The sequence below is a fragment of the Myotis daubentonii genome, chromosome 1, assembly GCF_963259705.1.
Source record: "Myotis daubentonii chromosome 1, mMyoDau2.1, whole genome shotgun sequence".
Lineage (NCBI taxonomy): Eukaryota > Metazoa > Chordata > Mammalia > Chiroptera > Vespertilionidae > Myotis > Myotis daubentonii.
The window spans coordinates 149,140,060-149,147,163 of record NC_081840.1 but is presented as its reverse complement, the minus strand read 5'-3'; the positions used below and the strand labels follow the sequence as shown (position 1 = coordinate 149,147,163).

At 44.5% G+C, this 7,104-nt stretch overlaps 1 pseudogene; it reads right to left on the bottom strand.

Annotated features, from left to right (window-relative positions):
- Positions 1-5,135: 5,135 nt before the first annotated feature.
- Positions 5,136-6,286, bottom strand: LOC132226945 (large ribosomal subunit protein uL6-like; annotated as a pseudogene).
- Positions 6,287-7,104: the final 818 nt, after the last annotated feature.

The following is a 7,104-nucleotide window of genomic DNA, read 5'->3' as shown; positions in this document are numbered from 1 at the left end:
CAATCACATTAAAACTATAAAGACCAAAATTGCTCAACAAAGAGAACCTGAGTAGATCAATAGTCATAGATTGAAACAGTGGTTAATGACCCTCCTGGAAAAACCTCTCAAGCCCGAGGCTTCATGGGCCAGCTGAACCAAAACGTCAAGAATAGGTAACTATTTCATATACAAAAAATTTAGCTAATTTATACAAATTGCTCCAAAGTATCAAAGCAGATGGGAAGTTATCCAACTCATTTAATAAAACTAGTATAATGCTGGTATCAAAATTAATAAGTAAACAGTATAAAAGAGCCAACGACAGGCCAATCTTATAAATATTAATAAAACAGATCCTAAATAAAATATTGACAAATGGAACTCAGTAGTATAACAGCATGATCAGGTAGGATTAATCCAAGTTTAGGGACTTGCCCCAGGCCACACAGCTAGCACAGAGACTAAAATTAAAATTTTGTTCTGTTTGCAGAGGGACTAAAATTCAAATTTTGTTCTATCTGGCTCCCAAACCTATATTTTTTTCTGCTAGAGTTGGTCTAATATAATGTGACAGATTCAGGGCTAGAACTGACTTTTTTTTTCCATAAATGAATTTCCTCACACTGTACCTCCCAGATCATCTTCCAATTTCTGTTCAGTTCAGTATAGAATGTAGGTTGGTATTCTTTACCCAGTGGGAGACAGAAATCTAAACTTTTGAGAGTTTGACACATCAATGATCTCTTTTTTTTACTGGGTTGCTGTAATATTCCATTAACTTTTAGAATTGAACATGGAAGTATGAAGAGGCACTTTGGAAAATGCTGTAGGTCCCAGATATAGTCCTCCCCGCCCTATTGGGCAGCAGCAAATTAATGCCTCTTTACAGTCAAGATCAATCCCCTTCCAGCTGTTGGATAAGGAGCCCAAAATGGCCAGAAGGAAGTCATAGCTTCCAATTCAGGGGGAACATTATTGTGTCCCCTGGCACAGCATCTCTCCTTCGGGAACTAAGGCCCTAAAATTCTGTGACTAAGTTAAGCAGGAATGCTCTCATGTGAATGTTCCCCCACATCCCATGTGGTTCAGGGTTCAGGATCTGGAAGAGGGGCCGCACACAAATGAAAGAGATGAGACAGGAAATAATTTGGAAATTGGGGGCCCAGGCGAGAGCCCATCCCAAGAGGATGGACTCTGCTTGTGCTCAGGCCTCGCCATCTTTTTATTCAGTTTGGGATACACCTATAGCCCTTAGGCAGGCAAGTTCCAGTAACAGGCAGACCATCTTATCAGTAAGGATTTACACGACTATCTGGTGGGGAAGTTGCTTCAGCTACCATTGTCTGGACTAAACAGTGGGTGTAAAGCCTTGACCTTTGCCAGGGCTTCAAGAGTCACCAGCATTTTGGGCTCCTTGTCCCCACGCTCGGCTAGAGAAGACAATAGGCGGTTTCCCACATTCTCATTCCCACTGATTCTCAGACCTGTGTGCTACAGGAGACAGATGTTACTTACAGATTCAAGCATATACTTCATCCTGCAGGATAGGATAGTACACCAACAGTCACTACAACTGAGTCTTCAGTAGGACTTCCAACTTTCAGGCCAGATGCTTTTTTGTTGTTGTTGCTAATCCTCACTCAAGGATATTTTTCTATTGATTTTTAGAAAGAGTGGGAGGGGCAGAGACAGAGAGAGAAACATCGATGTGAGAGAGACACATTGATTGGTTGCCAGCTGCACGTGTCCCTACCGGGCCTGGAGATCAAGTGTGCAGTGGAGTCACGTGCCCTTGATGGGAATCAAACCCGGGACCCTTCAGTCTGTGGGCCGACACTCTATTCACTGAGCCAGAACAGCCAGGGCAGGCCAGATGCTTTTTGTCCTAGTGCCCCCCTTGTGCCCCCCTGCTGCCTTGCACATAAGCATTCACTAAATGTTGAATCAATTTTAAATTATTTTGAGTTGGAGATAAAATGAAGTTGTATAGATCTACAGAGACAATGTAGGTATCTCTTGGCTATCTAATAATCTAGAAGAAAGTATGGCTTCACTCACAAAGAGGATTTCCCTTGGCCACTAGACTAATACCATAGCAGTGTAGTTGGTGCCAGCGTTTTGTCTGAAAAGCAGGTTCTGCTTTTCTTCCTGAGTTGGCTAATCATCAGGACAGAGGTGTGAATGGAGGGAAGTTGGCAATGCAGCAGGGCTGGCTGCCATGGGTCTGAGTCGCCTGCTCATGCAACTTACCTCAGGACCAGCTGAGCCTGGTCTCTTATCTGCTAATTGCGTTTAATGATAGACCATTGCTGGGCATGCTCAACTTTACCGTCCGGCTCACACTGGCCGGTTCAGATCATAAGGGCACTTGGTAGCTTGGAGTGGACAGTTCAGTAGCAATCTAGGAGCTGTTCTCAAAAACAGAAAAGTTTTTTGCAGAAGAGGATATGGCTGTTCTCCAAAACCCTAGTGAGGGCTGTAATTCTGTTTTAGCAATGAAAGTATAATGATTTTATTATTTTTTAAAATATGTTTTTGTTGATTTTAGAAAGAGAGGAAGGGAGAGGGCTAGAGAGATAGAAACATCGATTGGCTGCCTCCTACATGACCCCTACCAGGGACTAAGTCTGCAACCTGGGCATGTGCCGTGACGGGGAATCGAACTGGTGACCTCTTGGTTCCTGGGTTGACGCTCAACCACTGAGCCACATTGGCTGGACTAATCATTTTATTTCTACCAAAATATACTTAAAAATCTAGTTAAAGAAAACTAGACCACTGAAGTGTAAATATAAGCACATATTCATCATTGTACAATAATCAAATTATCTACAATCTAAATAGCTAGAGCTAAAATAATATGAAAAAAGCAGCAAAAACCAAGAACATCTCCAATCAGTGATGATACACTCATAAGAAAATGCTATAGTACTGATTTTGTCTGACAGACAAATATCTATGAGGTAGTATCTGTATATGCATTTAGGGGGATTTTTGCAAAATTATAAGCCTTGTACATGCTAACACTGATTTTCATTTGTGAATACAAATTTTTACAATCCTTAACAACTCATTTAGTAGGTTACTAGTAATGCTTTTTGGCCCCCAAAATGAAAATCTACAGAATTGTGCATTACTAATAGTAACTGTAAGATAATAGAAAAGATATACATATAGAGGTCTCTGCCTTCGGTTCCTGGCACAGAGTTCTAAAACCCTTGTCATTTCTTACTAGTAAAGTGATCAGAGCACTAGGAACATCTCTTGCTCTAATGAGGCAACTCTGGGTGAGCTCCTGGGTGGGGGCTGGTCACCAGGAAGACTAAGCCATGATTGGAAGCTTGGAATTTTCAGTCCTACCTGCCCCCATTCTCCAGAGAGGGGAGAGGGGATGAAAATGGAGTTGATAACTGATGTCAATGTGAAGAAGCCGCCATAAAATCCCAAAACTATGGGGTTCAGAGGAAGTATGGTAGCAATCATCTCAGGTAAAAACTATAGTTTAACTTTAACCCTGTTTGGTTTCTGTACTTGTTTGCTTGCTAAAATAATAGAAAATTTACTTTAATTTTCTGAATTATATAAATCACCCCATTTGATTAAATACCCTATTGGTTGTAATGTGAATATCCTATTGGTTGTGGTCATACTGGTCTTAGAAAGCACATTTTCCTTTACCTGGGAAGGACAGCACAATTATCCCAAGGTCAGAGGGCTCCAGTTAACGTGTCCCTGTTGACTCAGTGTTCCGGAGACCCAAAAACTGTAATTTAGATAACATGCTTAAGTCTGACCAGGTTCCTCATTCCAGACCCGAGGGCTCTAGATGTGTTTCTGTCAATTCAGTGATCCGGAGACCCAAAACTGTAATTTAGATAACATGCTGCTTCTACTTCTGTAAACTGCTTTTTTGCGAACCAGGTTCCTCATTCCAAACCTTGGGATGTAATCAATACCTTTGTGATTTTTGCCTATATAAATCTGGTGTTGCGGCCATCTTATCATTATGAGATCTGGGAGAGCGAAGTGCCCCCTCATAGTCCCAGATTTGCAATAAATGTGACTCTTTAATTCGACTTCTTGAGGCGTCCTTGTGTGATTCGCGGGGTACATTACAACAAGAGCTTCCAGGCTGGTGAACACATCCACAGCAGGTGGTGACATACCCAACTCCACGGGGACAGAAGCTCCTGCACTCAGGACCCTCCCAGACCTCATCCTGTCTCTCTTCATCTGGCTGTACATCTGTACCCTTTATTCAACACTCTAGTAAATTAATTAAACCTGAAGTTGGGGGCCTTGAAACCAAACCCCTGATCTAGAGCCAGTTGGTCAGAAGCACAGGCAACAAACCTGCTCTTGCAACTGGCATCTGAAGTGGGAGCAGTCGTGTGGGATTGTTGGCCTGTGGGATCAGATGCTATCTTCAGATAGTGTCAGAATCGAGTTGAATTGTAGGCCACTCAGCTGGTGTCACAGAGAATTGCTTGGTGTGGGTCAAGTCCCCACATATCTGGTGTGTGAACTGTTGTGAATGTGGTAGTGAGTAAAAGAAAAAACAGGAGGTAGACTAAACTACGCTTGCAAACCAGTCAAAGGTGGCTGTGTGTGATCTGACCCCAGGCAGGCATCCTTCTGCTCCTCATTTGCAGACATCCAGACTATTTTGTCCTTGCCTAGCCCAAGGCTGAGCTCAAGCCAAGCTTTCACTTTTGGATCAGCTTATGACACATCAGAAGGCAATGCACTAAGAGCCTCTTGTGGCCTGGAGTCACGACTACCTCCCCCTCAGGCCATATACACACATACTTCCTGCCCACTTGTTTCATGCGAAGTGCCACTTCTCATCGGTACTGTAAGAAGGCAGAGAGGAGGAAGAGACCCAATTTTCTGGTTGAAACAGATTGTGTCTAAATTCAGGGACAAGAGTAAATTATAAAATACCTACCTGTTTTATTTTTCAGGTCTGTTTCACGTGCCACATAAAGCTTGCTATTGTTTTTAGTAGCCTGTCTTCTTTCAGTTATGAGTGATTCCATCTAAATAATGTCTGCAGTGTTTTCATTTTTTTTTGCCTTTTAAACAGGCAAATCCTTCTCTGGCAGATTAGGCTTTATCTAATTTTTCTTCTGATTCCATTTTATTGACTTATCCACGTGAAGAACTGGGCTTAATGGTCTGCTGTCTCTAATATTACTTTTTAATATTTTCAAAAGTTACTTTGAATAGGACTCATATGTATATTAGGAGGTTTTCACATCACCTGGGATACTTTTTTCTTTTTTCCAAATCAATACAAGGCTTTATTACATATTTAAATGTCGTAAATAAGTGTGACAAATCAATTGGCACCTTGGTGTTTCTATAGCTGGACAACTTATATCTGATTCATCAGCCTGCTGAACTGTTCCTTTTTCAGTAACGCAGATACCATCCAAAAATTTTCTAGTATCCTTATTTTTAACTGTTGTGGCTTGCTGAATCAAAGCAGCTGAATTTGATGCAAGTTCAATGTCGTTTCCTTCAAGAATCAACTCATCTTTCTGGGCCTGAGACTGAACAAGCAACTCCTGACCTCATCCAAACTCGGTGGATGTATTTTTCACCCAAGACATTTCTGAATTCAACAAGAAAACCATTCTCCTGAATACTTGTAACCACGTTGATGGGGGAATGAACATACACTGACTTCATCATGTTCTGTGCATGACTCCAGATAGTGTGAACCGTGACCAATTCCTTTCTATTTCCCCAGCATTTGTCAACCCGGAACCTCTTCTTTTTCTTTCCAAGGAGACTGAGTTCTACATTGAGGTGGTTGAAGTCCCCCTGCAGGGTGCCTCTGGGGCCTTTCACAATAACTGTGCGTCCCTTCAGAGTGATGTCCATGTTTTCTGGGATGTGCACAGTCCAACTGCTGAGAGTGGTCTTCATCCTCGCAGTAGATGCGGCAAAGAGCACCTGGGGTACTCTTACAATACGTACCTCTGGTCAACCTCCGACCTGGAAATGTTCATCACATTCCCACAATGAACACCGAGAGCCACGGACTTTGATGACAATTTCAGGTAATTGAAAGCAGGCTCACAGGCCTCCTCGTAAGCATGACCCTTCTGGTCACTCTGCTTCACAAAGCAAATGATTGGAGACTTGTCCCATGGGGCAGCAAAGAGACTGATTACCCATCACCCATCAGGATTAATCTCATCATGCCCACATTCTGGTAAAGTCAGTCTCCACATACTCTGAAACAGCTCTCTTCTGCAGACACTAACTCCCTTGCAAACCTTTCAAGGGTGGCTGTTTTTTGTGTTTTATATCAGTATCCTATATTAATAAAAGAGAAAAATGGTAATTGGCGTACAACCGATACCTTTTTCATTGGCTAATCAGCGAGATATGCAAATTAACTGTCAGCCAAGATGGCTGCTGGCAGCCAGGCAGCTGAGAATAGGAGGCTTGGTTGCCCCAGCGATGGAGAAAGTCAAGGATCCCCGCAGCTGCAGGGCTCTGAGCTCCTGAAGCAACAACTCCAAAAGATACAATGTTTTATTTATAGAAGCTAAAAGATGGCGGTTAATTTGCATACTCAGGCTCCAAGCAGAGCGAAGCCAAACAGCCCTGAAGCAGCAGGGCAGAGAGGCCTCAGGGCCTGGGATCAGCAGAGTCGAGAGGCCTCCCGGCCCCGGTGATCAGTGGATCCGAGAGGCCTCCCAGCCCAGGTGATCAGCGGATCCGAGAGGCCTCCCAGCCCAGGTGATCAGCGGAGTCGAGAGGCCTCCCGGCCCCGGTGATCAGCGGAGCCAGGAGGCCCGGCCCCGGTGATCAGCGGAGCCGAGAGGCCTCCCGGCCCCGGTGATCAGCGGAGCCAGGAGGCCCGGCCCCGGTGATCAGCGGAGTCGGAGGCCCCGCGATCAGCGGAGCCCAGAGGCCTCCCGGCCCCAGTGATCAGCAGAGCCGAGAGGCCTCCCGGCCCCGGTGATCAGCGGAGCCGAGAGGCCTCCCGGCCCCGGTGATCAGCGGAGCCGAGAGGCCTCCCGGCCCCTGCTCTGAGCCCAACCAGGGGTTACACCTAGGATTAGGCCTGCCCTCTGCCACCCGGGAGCAGGCCTAAACCAGCAG